Source organism: Periplaneta americana, chromosome 1 (genome assembly GCF_040183065.1).
Source record: "Periplaneta americana isolate PAMFEO1 chromosome 1, P.americana_PAMFEO1_priV1, whole genome shotgun sequence".
Lineage (NCBI taxonomy): Eukaryota > Metazoa > Arthropoda > Insecta > Blattodea > Blattidae > Periplaneta > Periplaneta americana.
Genome location: NC_091117.1, coordinates 104,236,017 through 104,251,263, shown reverse-complemented (window position 1 = coordinate 104,251,263; position 15,247 = coordinate 104,236,017). Strand labels below are relative to the sequence as shown.

General features: G+C 37.2%; 1 protein-coding gene across 5 annotated transcripts in view; it reads left to right on the top strand.

The window, feature by feature from the left end:
* The window catches only part of LOC138699235 (solute carrier family 12 member 9), a 139,942-nt gene that overhangs the window by 106,459 nt on the left and 18,236 nt on the right, over window positions 1-15,247 (top strand). The gene's annotated exons all lie outside the window — the stretch shown is intronic.

Here is a 15,247-nt window from a genome sequence, read left to right as displayed (position 1 = left end):
CAACTTCTTATTGGCTGATATTATTATTATTATTATTATTTAAATTCTGTACTGTAGAGTATGTCATGAAACATGTGTAAAATCGTAACCTGTTACAGTAGCCATGATTCATACAGTAGAGAGAGTTAATAAATGAAAGTTGCATTGACTACTATTGAATAATAATAATTATTATAAGTATGGTTATATTTTATAATGCTAAATATGAATTTCTGTTTAGAAAAACTCAGCATTATTACCACCAGGTGACAATAATTACACTAATGTGTGTGTAGTCAACTGTACACAAAACCCCGAGGAGAATTCCGTATCATATAAAATTCTCTAATTCAGGTCCATGTATAAATTATATGTAATTTAGTCCTAAAGAAGCAATTGCTGCTGAAACATTTTATTATTTACTCACTGCTTATTTTGAAGCACTATTGACATCGGCTATAGTTGAAGAGCCAGTAACATAGAATCTAGAGTTAATAGTAGCTGGTGAATTGGAACAAGTGGCCTATTTCTGTTTATAGGATATTCAAATCTGACTTCAATTTCTTGCCACGTTGAGATCGCACATTTCCTCAGTATTAAATGGATAATAGCTCAGCATCGAAATAAGTGTCAGTATGATAATCAGTTGACTTATAAAGATTATCTTTCCTATATTAATATTCCAAAATATCTTTTAAATTATATATTACCAGTCTTATGGCCGGTTTCACAAAGCTTCATTAAGGTTTTAATGATTCATTAATGTATTTACTGGTTCATTAAATCATTTTTATATCTCACCAAGCATCTTTAGCCTAACAAACCAGTAAAACTATCATTAAATTTAGTGATAGAAATTTCCGTCTTTAAATTTTTAATTATTCATTAGTTGCAATATAAAATGGCGGAACGTTTCGACGCAGAATTGTTATATCTGGAACTGCTCGAAAATTAAGAGTCAAATGGAGATAATGTTAACCATTTAAAAACCGATCATTTTGAAAATTTGAATGACATAAAAATTCACAAAAGATACCGCATCATGAAGATCGTGGTACCGGTACTCAAAATTTTAGAAGAAACTGATTGTAGGTTAGAATATCATAAAAACGGCTGAGACAAAACTGAAACTAGTCAACTAGGTAACATACCACTGAGTTTTATTTTAAGACATGAAAGTGATTATTATAACTACATACCGGTATACCTAAGAAATATTAGTAAATTAATACATAATGTGCATTCAAACATAACAAAACATAATTGGTATATTAACTTTCATTTATTAGAATTATATTATAGCTAGCGATAAGATATGTTTGCACTGGCTTTAAAACAGAAGCGAAAGAGCTGGATTCTTGGAATTTATAATCGTTTTCTTTCCGATGGAAATTTAATTTTCCAGCAGGATAATCACCCCGTGCACTCCGTCATATACGTTCAAAGACGGTTCACGGAAAAGCATGAAAAAGAGGAGGATTGACAAATATCGAGACATCCCACCTCAAAATCCAGATCAGTTCTGGGATCAAGTTCTGGCTACCTGGGAAGATTTCGCTAAGGACCAGAACTATTTCCGCGATCTGGTGGACTCAATGCCCCGAAAATGCCAGGCAGTGATAGACGCCGGTGGCATGTGGACAATGTATTAGATCCACATGTGTATTTCTTTTATTTTTCTTTAATTTGTTTGTTTATCTTTGTTTTATTTCGGGAAGAAAATTGATCTCCCAAGAGTTTTTTAAATTCTCCTAGTGGAGCCAGAGTTGCGAAATAATTCGTTCCACTACGCAAAATTAAAAAAAAATGAAAGGTAACATGCATAAAAATTAGTTACGTTGATAAAAAAAAAAAGGTTACCACCGAGATTCGAACACGGGTCCCTGGGATGTCAAGCCAACTCGCTACTGACTGCGCCATCAGAGAGTCGTGACATAACCAGCGCGACGAGGCACATATAGGAGCTCAGCTTGAAGTCTACGGAGACACCGCACATATAAACGTACTCGTGTAAATATTTTAATGTTCAGTACTAGTTAATGTTTCATTGGGACTGATTTACTGAAGCTTGGTGAAACCGGCCCTTACTCTAAACATTCCTCAAAGAGAAACATAACATGTTATTTTCACAACTTTTGTCTGAACAGCTGTGGTGTTATCCGCCATGTTTAACTGTTTGTTAAATGAGTTAACGGCCTAAAATCCTACATTTAAAGTTAACAAACGGTTAAGAAGCTGTTAAGCCAAACTGGTGTTGAACAAATGGAAAAACTGTATTTAACAAACTGTTGAAGGTTTAACAGTCATTAAGTGTTCTAACAATACTTGGAAAAACCGGCCCAGAGAGTTCCATTTTTTCCCTTAAGATTGTGTTATCATGTTTTGTTTGTTGAAGTCTAAGTATGTAGAGATTTAATAAATCTTTTCACAGAGTATACATAGATTTAGTAACAGGTCTGTAAGTAGCAGTGCTGCCCTTCTTTGCTAAAGCATTCACATTCTCGTTTCCCATGATTCCACAATGGGATGGTATCCATTGGAATACAATTCTTTTATTGAGTATTATTGAGAGAGCACTTTAGTTATTTCTACTGTTTGAGATGAAGGTGTGTGTCTAGAGACTATTGATAGAATAGCTGCTTTGGAGTCTGATAATATAACTGCATTCTTAAATTTATTGATGTGGCATGGAAGATTCCTGAGACTTTCACTTATTGCAATGATTTCTCCATCAAAACTTGTTGTTCCATATCCAAGAGTGAGAAGAGACAGCACGTAACACCTGCACCTTGTTCCCTGGAGATCAAGGATCCATCGGTGTTTAAATGAAGCCAGTTTTGTGGAGGGTACCTAATATTAATTGTCTCTAAAGACAATTGTTTCATTATTTCAGTGTTTACTTCTGATTTCAGTATTCCTTCTGTTAAATTTAGATTATATTGTATATTTAATAAGAGTTAAAGGGTTTGGTTTAATTTGTAAGTTTTCTTTTAAATTCGGGATGTTGATTTTCAGTTTTAATTCTTGAACCATGGGTTTGAAACTTTTTTCAGTTTTTAATCTACAGAGAGAACTGTATGAATGCCAATTGTTTCCTGGTAATCTGTTAAGTTTTTCGTATTGAATCAGTGCTTTTTCTTCTATTGTCATTTTGATGCTGTTAATATTAGTGAGGAACTACTAAATGTACATAGGCCAAATAGAAATGATCGCGACGAAATTGAAATACAAACTGCTGAGCCATTTATACCCGAACCCACGCTTTCGGAAGTCGAAATTGCGATAGAAAATCTGAAAAAATACAAGTCTCCAGGTATCGATCAAATTCCAGCAGAATTAATACAAGAGGGTGGAAGTGCATTATATAGCGAAATTTATAAACTTGTACTTGCTATTTGGGAAAAGGAAATTGTACCAGAACAATGGAAGGAGTCCATAATTGTACCTATTTTTAAGAAGGGGGACAAAACCAACTGTGGTAACTTTCGAGGAATATCACTTTTGTTGACGTCGTACAAAATTTTGTCCAATTTTCTTTTGAGAAGATTAACTCCGTACGTAGATGAAATTATTGGGGATCATCAGTGTGGTTTTAGGCGTAATAGATCGACTCTTGATCAGATTTTTTGTATTCGACAGATAATGGAGAAAAAATGGGAGTATAAGGGTACAGTACATCAGTTATTCATAGATTTCAAAAAGGCATATGACTCGGTTAAGAGGGAAGTATTATATGATATTCTTATTGAATTTGGTATTCCCAAGAAACTAGTTCAATTAATTAAAATGTGTCTCAGTGAAACATACAGCAGAGTCCGTATAGGTCAGTTTCTATCTGATGCTTTTCCAATTCACTGCGGGCTAAAGCAGGGAGATGCACTATCACCTTTACTTTTTAACTTCGCTTTAGAATATGCCATTAGGAAAGTTCAGGATAATAGGCAGGGTTTGGAATTGAACGGGTTACATCAGCTTCTTGTCTATGCGGATGACGTGAATATGTTAGGAGAAAATCCACAAACGATTAGGGAAAATGCGGAAATTTTACTTAAAGCAAGTAAAGTGATCGGTTTGGAAGTAAATCCCGAAAAGACAAAGTATATGGTTATGTCTCGTGACCAGAATATTGTACGAAATGGAAATATAAAAATTGGAGATTTATCCTTTGAAGGGATGGAAAAATTCAAATATCTTGGAGCAACAGTAACAAATATAAATGACACTCGGGAGGAAATTAAACGCAGAATAAATATGGGAAATGCGTGTTATTATTCGGTTGAGAAGCTTTTATCATCTAGTCTGCTGTCAAAAAATCTGAACGTTAGAATTTATAAAACAGTTATATTACCGGTTGTTCTATATGGTTGTGAAACGTGGACTCTCACTCTGAGAGAGGAACATAGGTTAAGGGTGTTTGAGAATAAGGTGCTTAGGAAAATATTTGGGGCTAAGAGGGATGAAGTTACAGGAGAATGGAGAAAGTTACACAACTCAGAACTGCACGCATTGTATTCTTCACCTGACATAATTAGAAACATTAAATCCAGACGTTTGCGATGGGCAGGGCATGTAGCACGTATGGGCGAATCCAGAAATGCATATAGAGTGTTAGTTGGGAGGCCGGAGGGAAAAAGATCTTTGGGGAGGCCGAGACGTAGATGGGAGGATAATATTAAAATGGATTTGAGGGAGGTGGGATATGATGATAGAGACTGGATTAATCTTGCACAGGATAGGGACCGATGGCGGACTTATGTGAGGGCGGCAGTGAACCTTCGGGTTCCTTAAAAGCCATTTGTAAGTAAGTAATATTATTGAGGACTCTCATAGAATCTGTTAGAGTTGTTTTGATTCCATCAGTAATGAGCCTGAGAGCTTGGTTTTGAACACGTTCTATCTTGTTTATGAAAGGTGAAGTAATTAAAATTTCTTCGCAGGATGTCAGCACTGGCTGCATAAACATTTTGTATGTAGTGTTCAAATTATTTCTAGAGCATCCCCATTTCTTTCCTGCTATTCCATTCATGTAGTCTAGTTGATTTAGAGCTTTAAGAGCAGAATTTTGAATTTTGTCTCTGTGTCTGTGAGATTCAGAAGTCCACAAAACTATATCATCTGCAAATAATGGTGTTTTCATGTTTGATTCCTCTAATAGGAAGAGTAAGTCATTTATATAAATATTGAATAAAGTTGTGCTGAGGACAGCACCCTGGGGTAGACCTCGATATGGTTGTCTGTAACTAGAAAATGAGTTACTGAATTTAGTAGCAATGAATCTTTGACTAAGGAATTCTGATACACTAACTTTCACAAGTACAGTTGCGTACAGTACTGTACAATCGCTTCGAGAACACCGATAGTTTTGTATACTTTTTTTTTTTAATATATATTATCAACCGCGGATCCCCTGATAAGTGCAGAGCATACTTTGGAAATCACTGCTCTAAGGCAAGCAGCATTAATACAAAATAGGTTTTTTTAAGAGTATTGAAATGTTTAAAATGAAAGGATAAAAGTAATTAAAGTATCCCATTTTACTAGTGTGCACCCACACCAAGAACGCCCGGAATATATGCTCCTGGTTCTGTCTTTTGAAAGAAAGCTTTTCCATACTTCATTGAATTGATTATTTCCATAATATTCTTTTAACTTGCTGAACACACTGGTTGTTTCATTAGGTGAGTCTAATGCAAAGGGCTTATTTTCGATTTTGAACAGCGTATACTTATTAATTTCATTAGTAATGCACTGAAACAGCTCATTCTGTGTCTTTGAAGATGTAGCATTAAATGTAAAATGGTCTTTTATGTAATTTTTTTTTTTTCTAAAAATTCTAAAGTTTCTAGACAATTCCTATTGTTCATAGAAAATGACATTCGTCATGATCCCTCATTTCTCGTGAAAAACAAAAACTGAATAGACTACAGTGGATTATAGTGGACTTTATATTGTCAGCAAACAGCTAGATATATTAAGAAGATTGATTGATGACCACGAAACACTAATGTTTGTTGTGTCTGGAAGGAGACTGTCGAAATTAGTTCCTTTATTATGCTCATATTGTGATTAATTTTCTCATTATGTTAGGTTGATGCATAAGCTCAGCATTTTTCCAACATATTCTTCTGTTTGAGGTTAATAGACAAGCAAAGGCAGCGGATTGTGACTCAAAACTTTTGTGCTATGTATGGGAAGAATGTCATTGGAGAAAGCATTGCAAGAAAATAGTTCTGTTACTTAACACATAACACCCTGTAAAAAAGTTAGTGTCCATCCACAGAAGATGATGATATGTGTCTAGTGGGATAAAGAAGGCATTGTGTACTACGAATTACTTTCCAGAAATGTAACATAACTGATGACATTTATTGCCAACAACTCAGATGCCTTGCAGGTGCAATTGAAGAAAAATGTCCGGGAAGATTGCATCAAGTGCTGCTGCAACACGATAATGCATGCCTGAACTCAGCTAACATTATGAAAGCAGCTATCCAGGAGCTTGGTTGGTAGTTGATTCCACATTTCCCATATTCTCCTGATCTTGCGCCCTTAGGTATCCACCTTTTCTGTTCTCTATCCAACAATCTTCAAGGGAACTCCTTTGATGACAAAGAAGTTTCACTAACTTAGCTTGACAACTTCTTTAACTCTGAACCAACAGATTTCTTCAATTGTAGAATCGAAAGACTACCCAATCATCGGCAGAGACTCACAGATAATATAGGCGAATATATTACTGATTAATTTCTATCTTCTGTCCATCTGAAATAAAAACTTGTCACAGTGAAAAAACGCTGCGAATTTTGCATCAACCCAATAAATGAGGTGTTGGTTTTTGTCTTTAATTGGTAATTTATCCTTCTTACTTAATCACGAAAAATAAGTTCTTCATTTATTAAGAGATCCACAAGATCCTCTAGCAAATCCATTTTTGTAACACCACTTCTCACAACAATGCAAAAGCCATTATACTTTAATTTGCCTCTTTCTGTTATTACCCCTCTACCTATAGCTGGATCTAAGCACTATTTGCATGCATGAAACAGCAAGAGAAAAGATAGTTCCATCACCAGTCTTCACAGCGCTTCAAAAGCTGCCAGCATTTCAGCTATCTCTTTACCATGAACCATACGGAACTTTGCAATGAACTGTGTTTATTCAAGCAGATTGAAAGAAAAAGACAACAGAATTATGTTAAATGGAAGCATGTTCAGAAATTAATATTTTTAGGTAAGTTGGCCTTACAGCCTCTTGTCAGTATGTTCACAGTATAATTATGTAATTCCCACAGTCAGCAATATTTTATCATAGAACGGAACCTTCCAACATGGTGCTCAACCTTATTGGGTAATGGTAATAAACAGCAGTCTCCTTAAATCCGAAATTAATTCAAAGAAACTAGCAGAACTATCTCCACATCTTCACTGAGGATTCATTCATACTCGGAAACTGAAAAATCTTGCACTACATTTCACATTCTCCTCAGACATCACACAACGTCATTCATAGTTAGAACCACACTGTTTATGAACAAATTTAACCAGACATAGTACAACAAAATCCATCACCATGCATTGAATCCCTAGCTTTATAAAAATGACAAACAAAATTACAGATGAGATTAAAGAAAGAAAAGAAGCTGCTTTCACTATTCACCCTAAATCATAAGAAAAAGTACCACTAGTAATAGCTGTCAAGGAAATTAAAAACTACTGGTATTTCCTCTACTGCAGCGAGAATATTGGAAATAGAGCCCTGCATTTACGAATTTCACTCATATGTGAGAAGGTGGTATGTTAGGAGAAAATCCATGAACGATTAGGAAAAACACGGACATTTTACTTGAAGCAAGCAAGGAGATAGGTTTGGAAGTAAATTCCGAAAAAACAAAGTACAGTATATTATTATGTCTCGTGATCAGAACATGGTACAAAATGGAAGTATAAAAATAGTGGAAATTTATCCTTTGAAAAGGTGGAAAAATTCAAATATCTTGGAGCAACAATAACAAATATAAATGACACTCGAGAGGAAATTAAACTCAGAATAAATATGGGAAATGCCTTCTACTGTATTATTTGGTTGAGGAGCTTCTGTCATCAAGTCTGCTTTCAAAAAAGCTGAAAGTTAGACTTTATAAAGCAGGAAAGTTATCTTACTTGTTGTTCTGTATGGTTGTGAAACTTGGACTCTCACTTTGAAAAAGGAACAGAGGTTAAGGATGTTCGAGAATAAGGTGCTTAGGGAAATATATGAGACTAAAAGGGATGAAGTTACAGGAGAATGGAGAAAGTTACGTAATGCAGAACTGCACGCATTGTATTATTCACCTAACATAATTAGGAACATTAAACCCGACATTTGAGATAGACAAGGCATGTAGCATGTATGGGTGAATCCAGATGGGGAAACTAGAAAGGTTGTGGATGCTAAATTTTTATGCCACAAATACATATTAAGCAAGCCATTAGGCCTCAAAAGTGTTGTGTTCTTGTTGATGCATAGTCACATGATTTAGTGACGGAATTACATTTACGGTTGATGCAGTGTATAAGGATAAAACAGCATATTTAATTTTCATTGATACATTAAAATGTAAATCGAATCCAAATGAGAACGAACATAAGTCACTAATTAATTAAGTTGCTCTTAGTTGTTATTCTTGTCTTATTTCATTTTCGAACCAAAGACTCAATTTAATATGGTATTTGTTCTTATCCATGGTAAAACCATAATTCGCGCATATGCAAGCCACCACGCAATTTACTATTGCAAACTATGTCCAAATTACTCATTCCGAAAGTTGCACCCAGGCCAAAATTTCCGAGAAAAATTAAGTTCAAATTACACACTCTGACAACACTGACATGGCAGTAAAGTCAACTCATCATTACTTACCCACTTCAGTTACGTGTTCTGATAGTCTAGGGGTAAAGTGAGGGAGTGTAGAACTGCAACATGAGGTTCAGTGGTTCGAGTCTGCTAACAAATTTTAAATAATAAACCCCTTCAGAGGCTGATGGATTTTGTTGCACAGCTTCATGCAGCTGTAACGACTGTCAACAGGGCATAACATACAGCTAGACATTATTAGGCACGCAGACTTTGCTGTCATATGGAGAGTAATGCTTTTGAGCACAGGTAGTAAATATAGTACAGTCAGTGTAAAAAGGCATTGTAACTACTAAAGAAAGAACCTAACATTTAATAATGCATAATGGAAAGCTACATCAGTAAATGAGTTAATGAAAATACTGTGTACTGTAATTCATTTCGAAATAAATAAATTTCAAAAACAATAAAATGTTAATATTAAAAACAACTTTGTACATAAAAAAAATAAACAGAGAGACATGGATTCGAACACATACAGTTATGTGCTTTGATATGAAGACATTCGCGTTACCACGATGCTAGGACAGCAACAACTTACGTAGGTCACTGATGTTGGACCCATTCTACTCCCATGCTATTGTTTATCCAGCATTGTCAGATTGTGTAATTTGAATTCACTTTTTCTCGGAAATTAGGGCCTGGGCGCAATTTTCGGAGAGAATAATTTTGACATAGTTTGCAATGGTGAATAATTGCGTGGTGGCTTGCATATGCGCGAATTATGGTTCATCCTGTATTATTTCTATTTTTGATCTAAAAATATAATTCAATATAGAAATTATTTAAGTTTCAAGTAGCGTAAAAATAAAAAATGCATATGGAATTTGATTTATAAAGCATTTAAAATACAAGTACAAAATAAAACTGAGCACAAAATATAATGAATTGCATTACAAATCAGAATGAACATAAATATCATTCTACATATTATCACAGTTTAGTATATACAGTCACGAAGCTCAATACTTACTAAATATGCAAACATAGACAGTTGAAATATGCATCCATAGATAGTTGCTAACCACCAGGATCGCTACTATCGCCTCATCATAGACCCTTTTCCCAGCAAATGATAAAATGTATTGTACTTTCGATATCGTATTCTTTTGAAAAAATTAACACTTTCCTTCCACTATTGAAATGTGAAATACATAAGGTTTATATATTATTTTCATAAAGTATATATTATATTTTATAAACTCACCTAACTGGATCTTTCGGAAGAAGGATAACTCTGACCTCTTTTTCTTACAATATTTGTAGTACCACAAACGTCTTCTTGTCCCATATTATTATTAAAATTATTGTATTTCAGACATTTACAGTTATTACAACCAATAACGAACATTTCACAGTTTACACAACTTTTCACAACAAAGCGAAATACGGTACAGTCAATGCCTTTTCAATCTAGACCAGGCAGTAATGTATGTTCGGGTTTTTTATTTCAGTGTATGGAGCTCAGTGAAATATTATATTATAACTTTATTGCGTATCATTGCTAAGTTTTATTTAGTGTAATGTATCCATAAGTTCCGTTTACTTATTGTTGCGTAATATGTTGCAGAAATAATTACGAAACTGTGTTATTTTAATGTGAAGAGAATTTTACGTGTTAACATAATCTGTATGTTCGCATCAACATAGTTTAGAATGGAAGCTATTTTGAGGTTCAATAAAAACGAATTTATGTTGTGATTTTAATTTAGTACATCTATCTTCCTTAATTGTAGACAGAAAATTTACCATACCACTCCTATGAAATTAGTTACGATTGTGTTATTTCGTCTCTTAGGTAGTAGATAAACACAATAATTCAATACTCAATTGTAGTATTAAAATACAGACAAATAGAATGTGACAGGTGTCATACATGACATTATGTTTAATTATAATGTATAATTGCGGATATAGGAATGTAAGTTAAATATAGTAAACATAACCTGTAATTTCCATATGACATAACATACATATATAGTGGCAGGGCATTGGAGGCCACTAAAATTAGACAGAAATGGACAACTGGTACTACCTATAATTTCAACATATCTAAATATTCGTGCGGTGCAACTGAAAATTATTGAATCGTGCATAAATGAATGTACAAGAATTTCGCAATATTTAATCGAAATAAAGGCAGGTATTACACATATGAACAACGTAATTTTCACACCAAAAATAATATTACACCTTAATTCGCAAGGAATTATGTCTGAAGTGTCTCCTAATCATTGTTTTAAATTTTTATAATGCAATTACACTACATTTTAGAGAAATATATGTTACTCTTTATGCATTCCAATTAATTTATATGGTTGAAACGCTGTCCTTTGTAATCGGGTTAAGTGAGTCACATGGGCGCCTGTATTAGATCACGATGGCAGTGACACAGTCTATTGTTCCTACTACTCACAACGCTCCAAGCGGCTAGCAACTATCGCGACAAATGCAAAAAATCACCCCAAGCTTCGTGATTGTATATAGTAGACTGTGATATTATTTTATCCTTTACTATCCCACAGAACATACAAATGTCTTACTCATTTAGTCATAGTAAACAGTATGTTCTTCCAAGTAAAAATTAAAACAATTGCTTTCTGCGATTCTTCTTCCACACAAAGCATAGCCAGAACCTCGGTGGCCTCAGAGTACAGGGATCTACCGCATTCCTTGTGAATGTGAGGCTGCCTACATTGAACAGATGGGACGCACAATAACTATGCGTCTTTCGGAACATCAAAGAAGCATCAGATTAATGCAGTCCAAAAAATCCGGATTGGTTGAACATTGTATTGAAAAAAGCCATAGGGCTAATTTTAATAACACCAAGGTTCTGGCGAAATGTTCGGGCTACTGGGATAGAAGAGTAAAGGAAACCCTGGCCATAGCGGCGGAACGTGGTAACCTGAATTGGGACTCGGGTCTCCAACTAAGCGCGGTGTGGGCACTGGCTATTAAATTTCTCAACGCCCAGACGATGGGCCGTCATCAGTGGAGGACACATAAGAACTCGTCTGCCAAGCCCATTGTGAGACCCGTGGTCAATCAGCCAAACAGCACAAAGAAAGACGACACGTCAGTCGCGTTCACACCGTGATCCGCACTAATAAGAGCCAATCAGCTCACAGCTCCTCGGCTGACTCCTCCCTCTGGCACTATAAATTAAGGAGCTGGGTACCCTTAGATATCATTTAACCCTGAAGATGAGGAAGATGAACACCCTCGAAACGTCGGTGGCTCACCAACTTATGACCTGGCTGGAAGCCCGAGAAAATTTTTGAGTTATCACGTCGCCAGGAAAGCTTCAGTAGTTATTTCAAATTCCTTTACAGGAAGGATGTTTACCAGGCAGTTAGAAGACACCAAAACCTGCGAGAGACTAAGGGGAAGTTACTTAGCTCCTTGGCCTTTCTAAGAAGATGCCGGGACAAGGAAGTCACACCGAAGTTTGTCAGACTCCACTATCCAGTCAAGAACACTACAATGGCCAAGATATTGAGATGCACTAGCCTAGCGCTGATTAGAGAACGGATTAAACATCTCCGGTTCGAGCTGTCAGTAATCACCAAAAACTGTTAGAATCCTGTCTGGCTCTCTCAAATAGACTTTCACCTATGGATTGGGATAGGGTGGACCAGTCCTCATTCACACAAGGCCTGGCATCTCTTCTGCATTGCACAAAAAGACACACCATGAAATTCGAAGGCCTAGTCAAACCTCCAGAGTCAGTACAGCCATTAGAGACCAGTCGCATCATAATCAATCTCGCGGACCAGCAGCTAGATGAGGCCACCACATCAGTACCTGCCAGGGGTCTCAACTTCGCACCCGCTCCAAGGAAAATTCCAGTCGCAGACATCATTAGCAGTATTGAAGGTGCAAACTACCAGCTCCTGCCAGACAGCGCGGAAGAAATACGCCGAGAAGTTGCCAGGGCTGTTACCAAGGCCACCATTCCTAAGCTCAACATCAGCCGAGAGGAGAATAGAGCCTTGCAGACGCCTGGGAAGAACAACAACTTAGTGGTTCTGCCAGCGGATAAGGGAAACGCCACAGTCCTCCTTTCCTCAATGCAGTATCGAGAGAAGATCGATCAACTGCTGAACGATCCGGTCTATAAAATTCTCGAGAAAGATCCCACCAGCTCAGTAGAGAGACGCACTAACCAGCTAATTAAGAAATCCAGTCTACATGCCGAGAGTAAACGGTTAGTTTCACCGTCAGGCAGTATACCACCCAGGTTATATAGTCTACCTAAGATACATAAGCCTGAGATACTGCTAAGGCCTATAGTGGATGCTATTGGCAGCCCTACGTATCGCTTGGCCCGCTATCTCGCCAACCTGCTGCAACCACTGGTGGGTGGGTGCATACATCATGTGAAGAACTCAACACAATTTGTACAGATCCTCGACAACATCAAAGTGAAGCAGTCCAACCTTCTAGTCAGCTTCGATGTAGTGTTCCTCTTCACCAGGGTTCCGCTGTCGGAAACCATGCTACTGCTTTCTGATCAATTTCCACCAGACATCACTGAATTGTTCCACCACACTCTCACCTCCACAGATTTTCTACACAACAACACATACTATGAACAGATAGACGGAGTCGCCATGGGTTCTCCACTTTCACCAGCCATCGCCAACTACTATATGGAGCATGAAATACTAGCTACAGCGCCATTAAAGCCTACACATTTCTTCAGATACGTAGACGATACGTTCGTCATCTGGCCTCATGGACAACACACATTATCAGATTTTCTCAGGCATATAAACAGTCTACGATCCCAGATCCAGTTCACTATGGAGGTTGAAACGGATGGTAAACTCCCATTTCTGGACATCCTTATCTCCAGAAATAACGGATCTCTTAGCCATGTGGTATACCGTAAACCCACACACACCAACTTGTATCTGAATGCGAATAGTTTCCATCACAAGTGCAGCGGATGGGCATACTAAACACACTGGCCCATAGAGCAGTCTCTATATCGGACCCGGAGCAATTAGACACCGAATTTCAACACTTGAAACTCACCCTCCAGCAGAATGGATATTTAGCTAAAGACATCACGACCTCTTTGAATAGAGCAAGACACAGGAAGAAGCAGCAGCAGCAGCCCATTACGGACTCACAAGAAGCGGAAAAACCAGCCATAGCCTCTCTACCCATTCACAGGGAAGTTGTCGGGAAAGATAAGCAGACTGCTCTACAAGCATGGAATAAAAACAATCCACAAACCTCCGCCGAAAATTAGGAGTAAGGTCAGATCAATAAAAGATTATCTAGGCCTCAGAGTACCAGGGATCTACTGCATTCCTTGTGAATGTGAGTCTGCTTACATTGGACAGATGGGACGCACAATAACTACACGTCTTTCGGAACATCAAAGAAGCATCAGATTAATGCAGCCCAAAAAATCCGGATTGGTTGAACATTGTATTGAAAAAAGCCATAGGGCTAATTTTAATAACACCGAAGTTCTGGCGAAGTGTTCAGGCTACTGGGATAGAAGAGTAAAGGAAACCCTGGCCATAGCAGCGGAACGCGGTAACCTGAATCGGGACTCAGGTCTCCAACTAAGCGTGGTGTGGGCACCGGCTATTAAATTTCTCAACGCCTAGACGACGGGCCATCATCAGCAGAGGACACATAAGAACTCGTCCACCAAGCCCATCGTGAGACCCATTGTCAATCAGCCGAACAGCACGAAGCAAGACGACACATCAGCCGTGTTCACGCCGTGGTCCGCACTAATAAGAGCCAATCAGCGCACAGCTCCTCGGCTGACTCCTCCCTCTGGCACTAAAAATTAAGGAGCTGGGTACTCTTAGATATCATTTAACCCTGAAGATGAGGAAGATGAACATCCTCGAAAAGTCGGATCACCAACTTATGACCTGGCTGTAAGCCTGAGAAAATTTTGAGTTATCACGTCGCCAGGAAAGCTTCAGTAGTTATTTTAAGTAACTAATCTTTTGAAAACGCGTATCAAGAAGTCTGAAATAAGTTGAACGAGATCTAAGGAATCAAAAATTGAAGTTGGAAAACTGTTTATTCATATTGATACGTTTCCAGAAAGGTATGAAGATTGTAGAATTGAAAATAAAGTTATAACATAATCCAGAGATATAGATAGAAATAATAATAAGTCGTGGTTTCAGTGTCTTTGACATCTTCTATTACACCATAGATCATCTTCCAAATTCCTTGTCATCGCTGCTGTTATCCCATCTCGTCAGGTAATTCTTGGTCTTCCCCTTTTCCTTCTTCCTTCTGGTACCCACTTGAATACACCTGGGAAGTCTGTCTCCATTTATCCTTTGCACATGTCCATGCCATCTCAACTGATTTGTTGAGACGTCATCCA